At 41.5% G+C, this 19,941-nt stretch overlaps 1 long non-coding RNA gene across 1 annotated transcript in view; it reads right to left on the bottom strand.

The window, feature by feature from the left end:
* Positions 1-19,941, bottom strand: part of LOC121475656 — a 114,653-nt gene that overhangs the window by 23,325 nt on the left and 71,387 nt on the right. Inside the window, exon 3 of the long non-coding RNA XR_005983790.1 lies at positions 3,283-3,383. This is a non-coding gene — a long non-coding RNA (uncharacterized LOC121475656). The remainder of the gene's footprint in view (positions 1-3,282; positions 3,384-19,941) is intronic.

The following is a 19,941-nucleotide window of genomic DNA, read 5'->3' as shown; positions in this document are numbered from 1 at the left end:
TATTAACAAAAAGTCAAACATAGAGCTACAGTATGATCTAACAATTTAATGATTTGGTATTTACTCAAAGAACACGAAAATGCTAATGCAAGGTGATCCATCCACATCAACGTTTGTAGCAGAATTATGTACAACAGCCAAATCATGGAAACAGCCTACGTGTCCACCGGCCGATGAATGGATCAAGATGTGGTGTGTATACACAATGGAATATGAAAAAGAGTAAAAAAGAACGAAATCTTGCCATTCACAAGGACGTGGATAGAGCTAGAGAGCATGACACTAAGCAAAATAAATCAGTCATGGACAAATAACAAATAGCATATGATTTCGCTCATGTAGATCGAAGAAACAAAACAAATGAGCGATGGGTGTGGGGGAGAGGGGGGGAGACTCAAACCAAGAAACAGACTCTTAACTCTAGAGAATACACTGCTGGTCACCGGAGGGGGGCGGAGGGGGTCAATCGAGGTTGGTGCTGGGGATTCTGGAGCACACTTGTCCTAATGAGCAAGGGGAGATGTTGGAAGTGTTGAGTCACTGTATTGTTCACCTGACACTAATATTACACTGTGTGTTAACTAACTGGAATCTCAATAAAAACTTAAAAAAAAAAAAAGGATAAGTGTTTGTTTCCACTTGAAAATGGTAGAGGAAATTGTCTTAACAACGTCCTAGGTCTGTTTTTCCTAGCACATTCCATAATTGCTTCAAAAAGCCCGAGAGATGTGACTTTTGGTCTCTCTCTTTTCTTTTGTTGTGTTGGAATTTTTTTGGGGGGGACTCCATAAGATTCTACAGACAACAGGCCCCCTCCCCTTCCTCCTCCCCCACCCTGTGCTCTATCACCTGCTGTGTGGTCACACACCCCTCTTCTTCACAGCTATGGGTACTTGAACCTCAAAGGTAGATTGCCCCATGTTTCTCCGGTGGGGTGTGGGGTGGACGGTCGTGTGGGGGAGGCATGGATCAGAAGGGCCAAGACCAGCAGGTGAGGTTTACCGTCAAGAAGCAAAACGCCTTTAGGGCCATCCATTAACTTGATGAGGGGGGGCACCACGGATTTCAAGAGTCCCACATCTCTCTTTGGGGCCCTTGTCATTTTGATGCCCTAGAACACTTCCCATTTTCCCCATGACTTTTCCTGCGTGCCTCCAAGTGTTTCAGACAGCTCCCCCAACTCCCTTTTGCCTGTGTCACTTTTCTCTTCAAAGGCATTTGAAATACTTTTAGAGTAGTTATACACAGGAGTCCTCAACCTTAAGGATGCCATTTGTCCTTTTATATGGCAATCTAACTGTTTATTTTTTTAAGGATTTTATTTATTTGAGAGACAGAGAGAGAGAGAGAGAGCACAAGCAATGGGGGAGGGAGAGGGAGAAGCAGACTCCTCACTCAGCAGGAAGCCCAAGGCAGGACTGGATCCCAGGACCCCGGGACCATGACCTGAGCCACTGACCCAGCCCCCCAGGTGCCCCTGGCAACCTGACTCTTATGCCAAGGCTTCCTTCCATGGGAATGCTGGGAAGTTGTTCCAAGGCTCATGTGGCACCAGGATACTGTGGCGATCTGACCGTCGGGGGTCTGTCCCAGTGGGATCCTCGGAGGCCTCCTTCCCATATTTAGTTCTTGTCCTTCAGCCAGAAAGGTCCCATTGAGATAGGCCACGTGCCTGTCCCCAGAGCCCCCTCTCCCCTCCACGAAGGGACAGTGGGGATTTCTGTGCCCAGAGTCCAGTGGCCTGGAGCCAGTCTGGGGGAGCCCTGTCCCTGGGCTTGGCTGTGCCCCACCACACTCTGAGGGGCCTCCTCTGCAGCTGCAGGGCCCAGGGCCCAGGGCCAGACCCTACCGGGCTCCTCCTCATTCCTGCCTTCTCTTTTCCCCCCAACCCAGGGCATGATTTCTCTAGTCTGTGTGGGAGTTGGCTTGAAACACCCCTTTTTTCTTTTTTTTTTCTTTCTTTCTTTCTTTCTTTCTTTCTTATTTATTTATTTATTTGTTTGCTTGTTTGTTTTTGGCATCCATGTTATGCTACATCCTTTACATTCTCCAAAGGAACTTAAGCTTTCGGAGCACAAAAGGCAGAGCCTGAGAGGCTCCTTCTGCTGGAGTGAGGGATGTGCTCTAGCATCTGCCTATGCCAGGCATCAAGGAGGGAAAATCCTGGATTTATTTATTTATTTATTTATTTATTTATTTATTTATTTATGTATTTATTTATGGAAAAAAGTGGTTAAGGTCACTGGAACATCCTTCCGCCAGGCTTGCTTAGTTTTCATCGTGTGCTTTCTGTGCACTTCAGTGGCTGCATGATCAGCTCCAGGGGTGCCCCTTGGGAGCAGTGGCCCCGTCTGAGGCCCTCGGGGCCCAGCCCGCTTTGAGCCCTGCTGATCCCATGGTCCCTCCTGCCTTAAGCTTTCTTCCCCATCACTCTAAAACACGTCTCCTTTTCCTACCATTAATTATTCGTTAGGCCTCGATCTGTTAAAACCTCCATTGAAAGTGCTACGTTAGTGAAACCATTAGACCTCAGGCCCCTGTCCCCCATCATCAGCTGGATTTCTGCCTCTGGTCCCCAAGGATGACTCCGAGGGAAGAGTTGTCTTCCTGGAACTGTCGCTCATGGGGAAGGAGGTCACGGTGACAAAGGCCTCTTGCCTGATTTCTAAGGTGAGGCCTGTGGCTGATTCTGGCCGCAGAGCTCTGAGCGGTTGCCCATCGATTCCTACCAGTGTCCTTCGAGATGGCAAATTCTAATCAGAGCTTCTTGGGTCTCCGCGAGTGGGGCTTTCCTTTTTTTATAACGATCTCTCTCATTCATGCTTTCCCTCGTCTGCATTTTTATGACTGTGATGTGCTTTGATTTACTGCGTTAGAGTACGACGCTCTGGCTCCAATTACTCCATTTAACTTTAAATAGACGCTGCTACAAGTCTTACTGATACAGAAAGAACATCTGGTGTCAATAAATTGCAGCAGTAGGTGCCACGGGGAAAGGACACCCGGGACAGAATGCATCTCTGGGCACATCCATCAGGAGGTGGGCCTACAGGTCATGGCACTCTGCCACTTACATATTTATTTATTTTTATTTTTATTTTTAAAATATTTTATTTATTTATTCATGAAAGACACAGAGAGAGAGGCAGAGACACAGGCAGAGGGAGAAGCAGACTCCATGCAGGGAGCCTGATGTGGGACTCGTCCCAGGACCGCAGGATCACACCCTGAGCTGAAGGCAGATGCTCAACCACTGAGCCACCCAGGCATCCCATCACTTACCTATTTACGTGCTTCCAGGGTACAGCTTGCTCTGGGGGTTCCGGTCAGGAGGGCATCACTTGGATTGTCACTGTAGCCGTGCTTGACTCACTGACCTAAAGCTCCAGACACGAAACATTCTGTTCAGTTGATAATATCTTTGAGGATGACTTTGGCCAAACAGGAAAGGCTCAGAAAGCAAGTGGACAGTTTTTTCCTAGGCCTTGTACAGAGCGTTTAATGAAGGGTATTGTAAAGCAGAGTCGAGAGCTCTATTCTTCACACCCCTCCCCGCCAAACACACTAGAACATGAAGTTTTCACAGGGAACTGTCTCTACTCCCTGCTATTCCTGGGGCGATCCGGATGACAAGTTTTAACAATTTCCTAAAGACCGCATCCAGGTAGGAGAACGGACAAGGATTAAGGAAACAGAAGATTTTGCCTGCTTTTAGGCCTGAAAAGATCAATTGTTTGTAATTGCAAAAGTAAGGAAAATACAGAAATAATTGACCAGAGGTGTAACTCACACCTAAATTTTATTCCGTATACAAAGTTCTCAAGTCAAGTAAAGGCTGATCATCTGACGCTTGCGAACAAGGATGTTCCCAATCATAGGTTAATTTAAATGATCTTAAAGTTATTTATGGATTACCTACTGGGAAGCGTACTTCCATTTTTCACAGTTTCAAAGTATTTTATAACTCAGGTATTCAGACATGAGCATCTGGAACCCCACTTAGCCAGACTCTCTTTGTCTCCACTGATTGTTTCTGCGTGGCCTGATGGGCTGTCCCTCTGTGCCAGGGAAGCAGGTGACCAGGACCAATGGACATCGCATCCTCCCAGTTTAACACACTCCATAGAAGGAGAGTGTTGCTTTCCTCCAAGGTTCGTGTATTAATCTCTCAGAAAGACCCTGACTGGCCCTGTTCTGTGATATGCTGCTCATCCTTGGACCCATCACAGTTTTCGGGAAGGAAGAGAGGGGAGGATGTGCCAAGAACCGATCCAGTGAGGAAAACAGGTTCTGTCCCCAGAAGAAGAGAGATAAGGAAACTCACTGTGCAAAAAAACAAACAAACAAACCAAACCAACAAGAGCTACCACCATCCCTAACACCTGACAATCCAATTCTGGTTCCAGGTTTGGAGAATGAGTCTGAGGAAGGCGTGCATTTCAGATTCAGACTGGAGTCTGAGTCATTTCAGACTGGAATCATGGAGTCATTTCAGAAGACTTTTTGCCTTCTGTGTGCCCAGAGCTGAGAAGTCCTCCTAAGACAGTGTCACGTCTGGCCAGGAGGTGGGAGGACACAGACATCTCGTCTGCATTTTGGAAGAATCAATAGCAGTCAGAGAGAATGTTCTCTGCGAAGCAGATATCAGAGAAGAGTTAAACTAGTCCAGCCCTCCTCCCAGGCTGACCTCCCAGGGTGGTAAGAGATGGTGTGAAGTGAGTCAACAGAAGGTTGGGGTTGGAGAGCTTTCTTTATTGAAAGGTGTCACGAAACCTCTAGCATACCATCGTACTTCTGAGAACTTCAGAGAATGCTACGGCATGCCGAGTTTCCAGAACATATTTATCCAGAGGACTCTTTCTATTCTTATTCACTAGGGAAGGTGAAAGATGAGATGATTTCTTAATAACTTGCTTATCCCGGCATCCTCCCCATTTCAGTGTATTAGGGGAGCCATGGAAAGCCAGGATTCTAATCCCAGAGCTCGGATGAATAAAGCCTACCATGGAAAGCATTGCGGCGTCTGCTGCCTAACGAAACTTGCCTCAGTAGGCCCTTAAATTGCAGGGTTCAGCATCCAGGACATAAAACATCTATGCTGCTTCTCAGGAGCAGATCCTGGAGTTAGCTGTACTGTGTGCTATTTGACACAGAAGCTGAAGGAGATGAGAAATAGGGATCTACTCCACTCCTTGGGCATCCCCTGATTCTGCATCAACCCCACCTGGAATCTTCTACACTGATTAAAAAAAAAAAAAAAAAAGGTACACATAGCTGAGGTTCCGCAGGATAAAAGAAAGAATGGCTCAAAGCAGGTGAAAATCTTTCCTTCCAGACCTGCTTCTCTGTGCAGAAACCAGCCATTTGACAGTCTCTGGCTAATGATTGTCCCCTTATTTTACATCATAAAACATTCCCCAGGCAGAGTACTTTCCTACTTTTGTCAGCTTTTTTTTTTTTTTTTTTTGCTTTCCCTAGTTCTGTGATTTTTTTTAAATAATAAATTTATTTTTTATTGGTGTTCAATTTGCCAACATACTAAATAACACCCAGCGCTCATCCCGTCAAGTGCCCCCTCAGTGCCCGTCACCCATTCCCCCCCACTCCCCACCCACCTCCCCTTCCACCATCCCTAGTTCGTTTCCCAGAGTTAGGAGTCTTCATGTTCTGTCTCCCTTTCTGATATTTCCTACCCATTTCTTCTCCCTTCCCTTCAATTCCCTTTCACTTATTTATGTTCTCATTCATTTGGGGAATATAAATAATAGTTCTGTGATTTTTTTAAAGCAATTGTGTTTGTCCTATTGGTTATGACAATGGGAGAATTTGGGAGAAGGCATATTGGGCAAGGAAGATCCAGGGAGGACAACATACTCCCCCTCTTCAAAAGCTGAGATCCAATGCAGGGCACATTTTAATAGCCTGGAAAAGGTACAGAGAGCCCCCCTTCTTAGAATTTTCCAGATTCCTAAACACAGTGCTCAGTTTTATCTACTCTGTACTCTAGGAGAACGACCGAGTAGCTTTGATGGAATGAATACACTCTCAGCTTTGAGCTGCCACAGCCTCTCTAACCCCTCACTGGCAAGCACCCGTCCTTGAGTGCCAGGTAATCGCTGATGTCACTAATAAGTTTTCACAAATTGCTGCAAACTTTCATGTTTGCCACCCACGCTCTGAAGGCTCATGTTTGCATAGCGCAGTGACTTTGGAAGTTGGATCATGAAAAAGTCTATCGTTTATAATGTGAAGATCTAGAATCAAACTTCTGTCGTCATTTTTTTATTTTTTAAGATTTTATTTATTTATTCATAAATAAATGAGAGACACAGAGAGAGGCAGAGACACAGGCAGAGGAAGAAGTAGGCTCCCTGCGGGGAGCCCGATGCGGACTCGATCCCAGGACCCTGGGGTCACGCCTTATAAAGACTTATAAAGACTCTGTGGTGATCAAGTAGATGCCATCGGGGAGAGTGTGTGTGTTTTGAAATGTGTCAGGAAATTCTGTGTTGGGGACATGGTGGAATGAAGACTGAGAGGCCCCTGAGCACATGGACATTGGACAGTTGCAGTGTCTATGGGATGGGCGGGAAGGGCATCTGATGGCCTCAGAGACCCCTGGTTGTAGGTTACAACTGTGTGACTTGAACAACAACCAGGTAAACGAGGAGGCAACAGTTTTCAGATGGCACACATGCACAGATCAGGAGAGGAAAGGGAGCTTGGCATATTTTGTAAATAAAAATGAGCTCACTCTTTTTGGAGCAGTAAGTGTGGGGAATTGGGCCAGAGAATGAAAAGATAAGGAGAGAAGGAAATGAAGGTCAGATGGTTTGAAAGCTCATTCAACTCTCTGAGTTTGGACTTTCACGAGACCATGGTGGATGGGCCAAGTAAAGATTATTTTTAAAGTTCTATATGGGGAATAGCATAAGCCTTTCTACAAATATTGGTTATGATTGGATTTTTAAAAATTATTTTAACAATATTCAGACACAACCCAATCTAGCTTAACCTGTGAACATTTAAGCTAACTTTGTGAAGTGGTGTCTTTTTTTTTTTCTCCTCTAAGTTTTAATTTAAATTGTACTTAACATACAGTGTGATGTTAGTGTCAGGTGTACAATACAGTGATTCAGCACTCCCATACGTTGTCTGGTGTTCATCACAACGAGCGCACTCCTTCATCCCCATCACCTATTTCCCTCACCCCCTCACCCATCTCCCCTCTGGTGACTAGCAGTGTGTTCTTTAGAGTTAAGAGTCTGTTTCATTGTTTGCTCCTGTCTCTCTTTTCCCCCCATTTTGTCCATTTGTTTCTTAAATTCCACATAGGAGTGACATCCTATGGTATTTGTCTTTTTCTGGCTTATTTTCTTTAGTATAATACCCTCTAGTTGCATCCACATTGTTACAAACAGCAAGGTCTCATTCTTTTTGATGGCTGAATAATAGGCCATATATATTGTATATATAGTCTATATAATAGGCCACATCTTCTGTATCCATTCATCAATCAGTATCACCTCACACCAGTCAGAATGGCTAAAACTAACAAAACAGGAGGGGTACCTGGGTGGCTCGGTCAGTTAAACAACCCAGTATGGGTTTCAGCTGAGGTTGTAATCTCAGGGTCATGAGGTCGAGCCCAGGGCCAGGCTCCATGCTCAGCAGAAACTCTGCTTTAAGATTCTCTCCCCCTCTGCCCCTTGCCCAACTCACACAACATGTGCATTTTCTCTCTCAGAATAATAATTTTTTTTTAATTAACACAGGAAACAACAGATGTTGGCAAGGATGCAGAGAAAGGGGAGCCCTCTTACGCTGCTGGTGGTAATGCAAACTGGTGCAGCCATGCTGGGAAACAGTACAGAGGTTCCTCAAAAAGTTAAAAGTAGAATTTCCCTATGACCCAGCAATTTACTACTAGGTGTTTACCCAAAGGATACAAAAATACTAATTCAAATGGGTACATACAGCCTGATATTTATAGTAGCATTATCAACAATAGCCAAATTATGGAAAGAGCCCAAATGTCCATTGAGGTATTATCTTGAACATGGTTTACCAATCCACATAGCATCTGACCCATTAGATGGGTCTGCTCTTTCTTATCTCAGCATTGAATGCACATTTATTTTTTTTAAAAAGAGATTTTATTTATTTATTCATGAGAGACACAGAGAGAGGGAGAAGCAGGCTCCATGCAGGAAGGCCAATGTGGGACTCGATCCTGGAATTCCAGGATCACGCCCTGGACAGAAGGCGGGTGCTCAACCACTGAGCCACCCACGCATCCCTGAACACATATATCTGATAGACTTACCCAATCATTAAAGAAACTTAAAAAAATACTGGCAAAGCATAAAATAATTTAGAAATACTGGCATTTCTAGAATTTTGGTTGAACTGTGTTTGGCAATTCCTCTAACACTTCCTATAAGAGGTTAATTCTCTTGACATTTGAGAAGTTTATAAAGCATCACAATTGATGTGAGTTGCAAACCAACTGATGCTCAAATAGAAATCATTTTCCAAGAAGTGACTGATCCAACTGATTGTTTTTAAACTTCACAGCTTAATTGAGGGATCCAGGATTATTAGTAAATTACCATGTTTTCATTCTATTGTGTGTCCTTAGCCTGTATGAACTTATAGTACTATCTTAAGGAACTTACTTGCCTTGCTGCTGGAAGCCTCCTCACTTGATTATCTTCTTTAGATTACAAAGTTGCTCCTATTAACTTGAAGAAAGGAGCAGTCTCCATTAGCATCACTCCCTGGGCACAGATGGAAACACTTCTCTGGCAGACCGCCCAGTTGCTCCTTCTTGCTTTTGTAACACTCAGCTGTTTAAGGTAATTCCATTCATGACATATTGACATAAAGCCAGGGCTAGGACATGGTGTTCTAAAATATATGACCTCATTAAGCTCTCCTTTGGAGACAGAGATTGTCATTCATCAATAACTTATATTCCCTATTAGCTTCCACCAACCCACTTAAATGTGCACAACAGTGAAATGGAGATACTTTCTTCCAAAATAGGCAGCTACCTAACCGGGGCGGGCGGGGTTGTTAATGAGATTTCTGAGCAAAGCACCCTGCCAAAATGGGAAGGGTGGGGGGAATGGGAGAATGTTTGTATGTTAATGGAATGGGGTGAAGAGGAAAGAGAGAGAGAGAGAAGAAGAAGAATTAATGGTGCAGGAGAGATAAGGAGCTGGAGTGAGGTCTCTGAGAAAGGAGATGGGGTCTAGCACACATCGGGAAGGACGGGATTTAGGTGAATATGGGCAGCTATTCTATCTAGGGGTAACAGGAAGGTAGAGCACATACATACTGACGCTGGGAAACAGTTGGTGGTAGGCATGGGGATTTGGGACATTGTCTTTCTGAATGCTTCTATTTTATCGGGAAAATCAAGTCATGAGCTGAGATTGAGGATGAGAGAGAAGGTGTGACAGGTTTGAGGAGACAGGAGGCTTTTGTTACCAAGGAGTCTGGGAGTGTGAATGGAGTAGGGAATTAAAGTAGAGCTGCAGGTGTTATTAAAGTTCACGTGGGATTTCTAGTCATTGAAATTGAAGTCATGAGCAGTCACTGAAGTCATAGGCAGGCACATCATTGAAGTCATGGGCAAGTCATTGAAGTCATTGGCAAGTCAGTGTTTTCCTCCCACAGGGCAGTGTAGTGAGGTCATTGGATTTTAGTACAGGTGAGGATTTGGCAGGTGTTAAGATGTATGTGAACAAGAGATAATAATGATCAACCATGAAATTTAACAGGTAGTAGTAGGAATAGATTTTAAGGGCTAGTGTGGCAGGCAGTCATCAGACTTTGGGGACCAGCCACGGGCAGTAAGTTAGGCAGGGAGAAAGTGGTACCTCAACAGTAAGACACTTGAAACTGTTATTCTGGAGAATCTGTAGTGACTGATAAAGGCAGGGCAGGGATGTGAGCAGGAGGGATCACTAGAAAAGAGGCTGCAAGGGAACTAGTAGATTAGATCTTCGGTCAGTTCATCAAAGCATATACAAAAGTCACCAAATATTCAATGTTGGGGAGAGTTGCAGGAAGCCAGGAGCTAGGGTCTTCTGGGAATAATGAGTATTTCCCTGAAGTCAGTAAAAACATTTAGGATCTTAACAAAAAAAATAAACAAGCTTAGTGCACTACTTTCAAGTACCTGTGGGTGTCTTAAGAAAAACCAGTTATGATTTTTTTTACCAATTATGATTTTTAATTTTTAATTTTGCCAGGGAATTATTATGAAGTGCTAACAATGTAGATGGAAGAAATGAAAATATTTCCAAATATTCCTTATTGTCATTTATGTACTTAGTAAAGTATGGTGAAATTGAACTTATAGATTTCATATTTTGATAAACATGTTAAAGCACATGTGTTCTTCTTTGAGCTTTCACATTTAAGCTCTCTCTGATTCGATTCAAAATTGAAATTCAAGATAACATACAGAAATTCAAAACATATTAAATTCTGTTTTCTGTTTCAGATAATTCTGTGCTCTTATTGGTTGAATAATTTCCTCATTACAGTATTTTATTAATTGATTATACAGATAAGCTGGACCCTATCCTATATTTTGTCCTAAATGGACCACTTTTACTAAAGAAGAGAGCTAAAGAAATATATATTCTCTTCAACTAATAATCTGTTGATTATTAAATAATAACTTTTAAAAAATGTCTTCAGAGGGGCACCTGGGTGGCTCAGTGGTTGAGTGGCTGTCTTCAGCTCAGGGCATGATCCCAGGGTCCTGGGATCAAGTCCTGCATTGGGCTCCCTGCATGAAGCCTGCTTCTCCCTCTGCCTGTGTCTCTGTCTCTTTCTGTGTCTCTCATGAATAAATAAATAAAACCTTTAAAATAAAAGAGTCTTCAGAAAATCATGGCAAATTGAATTATTAGTCTTATAACTCTGTTAAGTATTCAGTAAAAATCTTATGAAAAGAGAGATAAATCCAGGGTGCTATTGAAAAGCTAAGGTAAAACAAAACAAAAAACAAAAAAATGAGTTTACTGTGAAGAAGGACGTTTACTCATTGTGATATTCTGAGAGAGGCTACAGAAGAAGGTATTTACGAGCCTGGTCCTGGAATCAGGAATCCTGGCTTTGAATCCTGGCCCTGTATCTTGCTGGATCTACCTTGGGCCTGTGGCTCAAATTCTCCAGGCCTCAACCTCTGCTGCAACATAGTAATAAAATAACCCATTTTGTAGGGGCTTTAATTAAAATTAAATCACCTATACGACGCACTTAGAACAATTCCAGGCATGAGTAATTGTATTTTATCCTACCCTCCATCCACTTCAAGATTTCTCTCAAGCCTATCCCACACCTAGAGTGTACTTTTGGCTACTCTGTGTACCAAGCCACTCTTGAACTCAGAAGGAGCTTCCAGAAAGATGGGATTAACCTCTTGGAAACACAGTGATGCCCAGTGTTTATAGCAAGTATACATTTGTGCCCACTCGATCCTCTCCCCGTCCCTGCACTCACCCATCCAGGAAAAGCCTCATGATGACAAACAGGAAGGGCAACCTTACCCGGAACCCAACTGTGCCAGCATAGGATTTCCAGCCTTTAGAGAAATAAATGTTTATTGTTTTACTGAGGTTGTTAGTGGTGTTTCACACACCCAGTGATTTTGTTGGTAGGACCATATTTTGATGGGCGTGGCCAATGTCAGAAATTGATGGGGCTCTAGGTCCCCTTAGAGATGTTCGAATTCCTACCCAGGTGTTCACACTTAGGACAGGTCACATGTGCTTCCAATGTTGATTGCCAGCATGTTTTATAATTGAAGAATTATTATGAACTTGACAGGAGAGGAGTGGATGTCTGTGATCCTCAAGGAAATCGTGATTCACAAAGCTTCAGTAATAAACATACCCTAGAACTCTACAACCGGTGAAAGTTGCCTTTTACTAGAATATTAAAATTTTGGGTCTCTTAGAACAGAGTTACTGATGTCATAGCCAAGTCTGACTAGCTAATAACTGCTTAAGGACACATTTAAAGAACACCTGTATCCAATATGAGACAGTATGGCTGTTAGAAAGGACGGTGACCCAGGAGTGGGACAAGTGCCTGCTTCGCTCGCCCTGGTACGTGGTGGGCCATAGACTTGCCCTTCCCCCTTCCTGGGTGAGTTTGCTCATCTGCCCAACGAAAGAGTTGGAGCTTCAGATTCCTTCCTGCCCCAGCGTCCTGTGAGTCTCCTTTAACTATGGGCATTAAAGGTCCTGTATCATTTGTTTTTCTCCTGTTGCCTGCTCTGTGGATGACGGAGGTATGTGAATATTTCATGTGTTTTGTGGCCCGACTGGCTCGACCTGGTCCAACCCTTGAGTATCTGGATTAAATTTGCAGTCAAATAATATTCAGTTTCAGCCCTCCCTCAACCGTCTTCATTTCTCACCTCTTTCCATGACTTCTTAGTCTGTCCTAGTTTTATGAGATTGTTAAAAAAAAAAAAAAATCCACTGTGGAGAATTTGTAGGAAATGGTGAGATCGTTGGTTGCTGGGCAACTGCTCTTTAACCGTGATTCAATTTTTAATAAGATTGTTTTATCTGGTTCCAGGGTCTTCCCAGAATTTCACTGTTGCTGATTTTGTGTTCTTTTAGGGAAAAGGGGGGAAAAAACCCAGTAAGCTTGGAAGCTTTTTTTTCTCTGATGTTTCAAAAATTTATACTTTTGATTTTAAATTGGTACTTTTTATCAAAGAATATTTCAGCCTGATCAGGTCCTGTCCTTTGTTCTCCTGCTAGAAAGAGGTTTTCGTAACACACATTTCAAATAATATATATATCAGTTCTCTCTCAAAGCAGTTTCAAAGACCAAATGTGAAAAACAATGTGCTCCCTAGAGTCTATTTAAATAGGTTTCAAAGCTCAGAAGCAAACCTTTTAACACAGTTCCTCCATTTCTGAATTTTTTATTCATAGGTTATTAAGTGGCTAGAATTTATTGTTGAATAGTGTTTTCAAGAGGGATCACAAGTGCTGCATTTCATGAATTCTTAGAGTTTTAAGAATACCTGCCTTTATAATAACACAATGACTGGATGTAATCCTCAGGTCACCACCTCTTTACCTCGAAAATTCTGGGGCAATTGCTCACTTTCCTTCTCTCTTTAAATTTGCTTTGGACAAGGCTGAAAACCGACTGAATTTTTCCCGCTGGTAGAAAAAAATCTTTCTCCTGCCTTGATGCCTAGAAGAGATTGTCTGTAACCTTAGATTAGGTAATGGAAGGTCTTAATATTTGTATGAAATATCCTGCTACATGGCATTGTATAACCATCTACAGATTTAGGATTTATCCATCTGAAGGAAAGTTTCCTGAATTGTATCAATGAATGCTTTTTGGGGGGGTATCAATTGAGTTTTCCATATTTCAGTGGTTCTACTTACGTCTGCCCTCTTGCTCACTCATTTTAAGACTGTCCTCCTTCTAAGAGGGCTTAAAGCAAGCCCCAAGCACTGAAATTAAGTGGTGCTCCCTTGGCTTCCTGTCCTCTGATGGGATTCCATGCTGGGGAGCAGTCTGCTGCCCCGGCACCCTCAATTCTACTGCAAGGGTCAGAGGGCACCCACACTTCACATCACCCTCATCTGCCCCCGGTCATGATTATGAATCCCCCAGGGCATATCCCATAGCTTTCATTCCTGTCTACGAAGCCATGAGAACTCACACCTAGGTATTCCTGTGTCTACCCCACTTGGACTCCACTACGGGTCTATGTTACACCTGCTCCCATCTTCCAGATTAATGGCATTGTGTTTCCCTCAAATTCATCATCAGCAACACGTCTTCCAGCCTCCAACTCTTCTCTGCACATCTGCTTCCCATTAACGCTCTCATGTAGACCTGCTCTCACTTGATCCTTCTCCTACCACGGCCCTCCCAAGTGTTGGGTTTTTGTTTGTTTGTTTGTCTGTTTGCTCAGAACCATCGGACCACAAATTTACTTAAGTCGTGCTTTGGTGGATATGTGTTCTGAGAGGATCCGATGCTATTCCTAACTCACTGTGGGTGGAACTTGCTCCCTTTTTGGCATTAGCTGGCACCTTTCAAGATTTATGTTTCTGTTGTGCCTTGGGTGGCCCTGGTTTGCTATTTATGGGTTTGTGTGCTCTATTCTTCTGGGCTGATATGAGGCACTGGCAGCATGTTGAAGTCATACTTCCATGAGGGGCTTTGTATGTAAATGGGCAGGAACCCCACCTAACACTGCTACCCCCATCAAAAATAGAAGCACATATGTTTTTTCCAGTCTTGGGAAAGCCACTCAATATCTCTGCAATATTTTGGATTTTACTCTTTTATTCCCACTATTCCAATCCTCAAGGTCCATATCCTCTTCAACAATCACACAATCTAGAGCCATTATGAGCCTAGGTCATGGACAAGCTCTAGTGCATGAGGAGTCTAAACAGATGATGTACATGATGGATGGCAGCCCAAGTGAGAAAACATGTACCATTCCAAACTGGATAGGCTCACTCAACTCTTGCTTTGAATGGGAGCCTCTTGATGCCAGAATTCTGATTTTTCAACAGAATGATATTTTTATATGAAATGCCCTGACTTTTAAATTTTGGCTCAACTTGTTTAGAACTCTGCATGGAATGTACAAGCTACGTTTGTGGCAGCCTTTTTCACTAGACCTGGGGTGTAGACATATCTTGGCCTCTCTCCCAGATCTCCTCTTCTTGCTCTATACACATGTAACCAGCATCATGTACAGCCAAGGTTTCACATTCTGTCTCACTTCACCTCCCTGGTTGTTTTACAAACACTTGGATGTACTATATCTAAGCTTGAACTCAAGGTCTTTCTCCTCATGTTGTTCTTATTCTATTAAGTAGAAGTTTCATGCACTCAGTTGCTCATGAGGAAAGGAGACATACCCCAAGGGCCAGTCAAGATGGGAAAGAGGGTCAAAGATTTCTGCATCAGAGAAGTACCCTGTATGCATGATCTAAAAAATCAAACGAACAGGGGTGCCTGGGTGGCTCAGTCAGTGAAGTGTCTGCCTTCTGCTCAGGTCATGATCTCAGGGTCCTGGGATTAAGTCCCACGTTGGGCTCCCTGCTCAACAGGGACTCTGCTTCTCTCTCTGCCCCTCTACCCCCACTTGTGTGCACGTTTTCTCTCTCTCTCTCTCTCTGTCAATAAATAAAATCTTTAAAAAATATAAAAATAAAACAAAGCAATAATAAAACAAGCAAATAAATGAACAAATAAAAACTGGCCTACAAAGGTAGATTTTAAGAAGACCTACTAGTCTGGGCCTCCTCTCAGAATGAAGGAGAGAAAAAAAAGTCTCTAAGAAGTATCAACTGGAAGGTGTGCCTTATGTGACTTGGAAGCTAAAATGCATGCTTTCAATACATTGCACTAATGTGGTTCCCCAAACACCTAACATCCATGCGTTTTCAAGCAACCCTGGGTTGGAAGTGTTCTCTAGCAGAAGCACATTTAAGTCCTCTCTACAGGAACACATCTTCATCCCAACCAACAAAGGATTTGTGCAGATAAAGTTACAAGGAAACTGCACTCACATTTTTAAATCCCAAACTTCTAAAGAAGCAAGCTAATATGAGTGAGGACATACAAAACAGCATAAACGGTCCCTGATGGGGACTGAAGATATTGGACATAGGAAGTATATTTGATGACTTATAAAGAAATAAAAGTGGGAAAAATTAGGACTACACTTAAGAACATATAGAAAAATATAATAGATTTGTAAAAGAGCCAACTATAATTTCTAGATGCAAGACATATCATTGAACTTAGAATTCAATATAAGATAAAAATAGTAAACATAAAGACTCATCTGAAAAATAATTCCCTTATGAAATACAAAGAAAGCAGTGGAAGATATCAAAGAGGTTGTAAAAGATCTATAGAGTGAGAAAGTCTAATCAAAATTTCAAGAGAACATAGAGATAGGAAAAAATTGAAAAGATATTCCAACAAAAGTGGTGCAAATATGTAATATGAGATAAAATAGATTCAAAAGTAACAAGCATTAACATAAACATAGTTAAGACATAGTAATAAGTTTTATTCACTGGAAAAATGTAATAATTCTAAGCATAGATTGAAAATGCTTAAGATATCTGATAGAAGTATAAAGAGACATTAAGAAAGTCATCATTGTAACTAGAAATTTCTATACATCTCCATCAGTAATTAATAGACAAATCAGGTGAAAGAACAATAATTCCAGAGATCTAAACAACAAATCCACAGGATCAATCTAATGATACTATTAACACTGTAACCAGTAGTGTAACACATAGGAAACATTAGTTGACAACATAGAGCAGACATTTAAAAAATAATATTTGAAATAAAATTTTTGCATGACAAATAGCAAAAAGCAAAGGGCTTTTTTCAAAGACCTCTTTGAAGTTTTTTTACAAAGTGTCAGAGATATTTTCCATTCTATGTAAGTAGCAAAGGACCAATGGCTATTTAGAGTGCTTTTATACATTAATAAGAAAAAGACAACCCAACAGAAGAAAGATGGGCAAAGACTATGCAGAGGACAAGAGTAAACACCAGTGTCCAATAACACAGGAAAAGATGCTCAGCCTCACTTGTAATAAGAAAAATACAGATCAAAAGAAGGAGGTATTATACCATAACCATCACATAGAGAACATTGGTGCATCTAGTAATGGCAGGTGTTGGCTGGTGTTGGAGAAAACATGGTAACCATCAGACAGAGAACAAGGGTGCATCCAGCAATGGTGGGTGTTGGAAAGAACACTGAGAAGAGGAAACAGTCACATACCTCTCATGGGAACGTGAATGGGTGAACCCACTTTGAGGGATAAGTTAACAATAACTAATCAAACTTAAGATACGCATACCCTCCGAGCTAGAAGTTGTATTGCTCAGGGTCTACCCAGGAGAAATTGTTACACGTACATGTACAAAAGTAATAATTGCAACTGTTTGTCATTGCAAAAAAGAAGGGGGGAAAGTGTTGCTTGGTAGGAAAATGAATCAATCATGATTTATTCATATAATGAAACACCATTCAGCAGAAAAAAAATGAAGAAGCTCGATTTACATGCATAAACATGGATAATTTAAAAAATACATAGTATTAGTAAAGAATATGTTGCAGAAAGATGCAGAATATGGTAAGATCCATGCAAACATTAAGATAGAATGAGAGTGCATATGTTTCTGAATACATGTATGTTGTAAATGTACAAAACTATACATGGAAATGATGCACACCTTTCTGTGGGGAGGAAGTGAGCAGAAAAAGGTTCTGGTTAGGGCCCTGGCTGTTTGTGAATCATTTTCTTCTTATTCTGTTAGAGAGGTGAAGTCTGAATTTAACACGACAAAACGTTAACATCTGTTTTAGCGCTGAGTCCATGAGAAATCTGTTATATTATTTTCTATCTTTGTAAGTACATTGCATAAAACAAAATTTTATTTTATTTTTTTTTTTTTTCAAAATTTTAAAAATTAAGGGAGACTGAGAAAATGTCTTTAAACACTTGCAATTTTTTGGAACTAAAATGAGGGCAACGTTGTTTGAACAGGCGATCGTTTTGAAAATGAAGACTGGGAAATATATTAGATTTGGTAATGACTTTCAAGAGGGCAGCTTCATTAAATGAGTTGGAAGCAAAGTAGCCAGCAGATTTCTGGAAAGTTGGAAGAAGGTGAAAAGTAGATGGACGGCATAGCACAAAGCAGTAGAGGGCCAATGAAAGAAATTTTAGGATAAAAGATAATTGAATATTTACCAATATGACATGAAATAGGAGAAAGAGTAGGTATATATCCAGATGACAGAAAAGAAAGGCTGATTAAGCATTTTAAAATCAATTTTGGAGGCATTCCATTTGCAAGAAAGTGATAATTATCTTTGAGAATTCTTTAACATTACTGAAATACCTAAAGACAGTGTATTCGCAAACAGATTTAATAGCTTATAGACACTGAGTATATAAGAAGCAGTTTTAAAGAATAGTTTCCATTTGTTATATTAAGGATGGCATCCAAAATATTCATCTAATCATGTGCGAATGCATTGGATTATTAATTGTATGTGCCCTTACTCCTTAGACTGGAGAAAAGGACTAAATTAGGATCAGGTGTGAAAGACTGTGGGCCCAACATTGGTGAACTTAATGCTCATTTTTTGGGAACATCAAAACAACATTCTCAGTATTTTCAAAGAAAATCATACAGATGTGAGATGAATGTTTTTGAAATGACTACCTTATTTTTACACTGATGCTTGTGATTTTTGAGATCGTACCATAAAGAAGGGCGACTCTAAAGGCAGATTTATTGTTATTAAATAATCAACGATGATTGAGAACTAAGTATTGAAACCATCTCCTTGCTAATTTCCTATATGTGACCTGCACGTAGAGCCACTTAGTGGCAGGATATACTCGTAGCTGGCCCTGCAGCCTCAAAACCAGGAACCGTGCTGCCATCCTTGGTCCCAGGACACGGAGGCGTGGAGGGCAAGCTAAACTTTGCATTGAGCAGAATGCTTACGTGCATGTTGTGAGAACTCCTCTTTAAAATCTCAGAATGCGATTCCTTCAAACCCCTAACAAGTCCAGCAAAAAGTCCTTTCAAACCCCTACCACGTCCCTTTCCACAGATAGTTCAAGTAACAAAAATATAATTTGATAGATCCCAGGACACTGTAGCCAGTTGATGCCATTAACAATAATTCTGGCTCTCCCGCTGGAGGGATTCTTGAGGCTCTCTTTGAAATTAGTACTTATTGCCCAATTGCATTCTCTCTCTCTCTCTCTTTTTTTTTTTTTTTTTTTTTCCAATCTCAGCTCCCTTCTGACTTCTCCTGCCTTCTAATTCCTAACCTCAGTGTTCACCATGGCAGCCCACTAGGAATCTGGTCTACTCAGGACTTCCTGAGCATTAAGAGCATAGAATTACCAGGCTGTTCATTAGGGATGCAGATTCCAGAGCAACATCCTAAAAGATTCCGATTTGGAAAGTGCTTAGGATGGGATTTTCCACAAACCATATTTGGACTCCCTTTCATCCTTCTTCTGCACCGTATCAGTTGCCCAAACTGGTAATTTCCATGATCTGCCTTCACGTCTCCTCAAGCTGAACCCTGCATGTTTCCACTGCAAATGTGTGTGGTTAAGCCTATGTGTTTTACAGTCAGACAGAAAATTAATGCTGTTACATGCTCAGGGTGTCCTGGACAAATCATCAAACCATGTTTAGTTACAATATCCTAATCTAAGACATAGAGATTCACTCAACATTCATTCATCCATTGATTTAACTTATTTATAATTTATTTGCGCTTATATTTATGGTATTGGTTGAGTAAATGCTGTTCTAAGTACTGGAAATAGGATAATGAATAATATCTAAAGGTGCCTGCCTCCACAGACCTTATCGTCTCATTAAATATTGACATTCAAGGCATATGGTTGTTGAGAGGATTTAATGAAAGCCTTACAGTAGCTAATGCACACACTGGTGTTTAAGTGCCAGACAAGGTTTTACATTCTCTACATCACACTCTTATTTATTCCTTACAACAATAGCACGTGACGTGTACAATTACTATTCTCATTTTATAGATAATGAAATTGAGCCGCAGAAAGTTTCAGTATTTTCTTCAAGATCACTCAGCTGGTAAATGTTAATGCTGGGATTTTTTTTACCCTGGTAGTCTGGGCCTGGCACCCATCCACGGAACCCCTCACGCAACGCTACCTCTCTGCAAGGTAATTAATCTAACAAACTCACTATGTACCTACCAGGTTTCTGAAGTAGCCAACCTAAAACACAGAACGTCTTCAAGCCAAAGTCTGTAACTTGATCTGATGGTAGTGTATTTAAAGAAAGAAACTGTTGTTGTGTCAG

The sequence above is a fragment of the Vulpes lagopus genome, chromosome 14 (assembly GCF_018345385.1).
Source record: "Vulpes lagopus strain Blue_001 chromosome 14, ASM1834538v1, whole genome shotgun sequence".
NCBI lineage: Eukaryota > Metazoa > Chordata > Mammalia > Carnivora > Canidae > Vulpes > Vulpes lagopus.
This window is presented reverse-complemented; position numbering and strand designations above follow the sequence as displayed.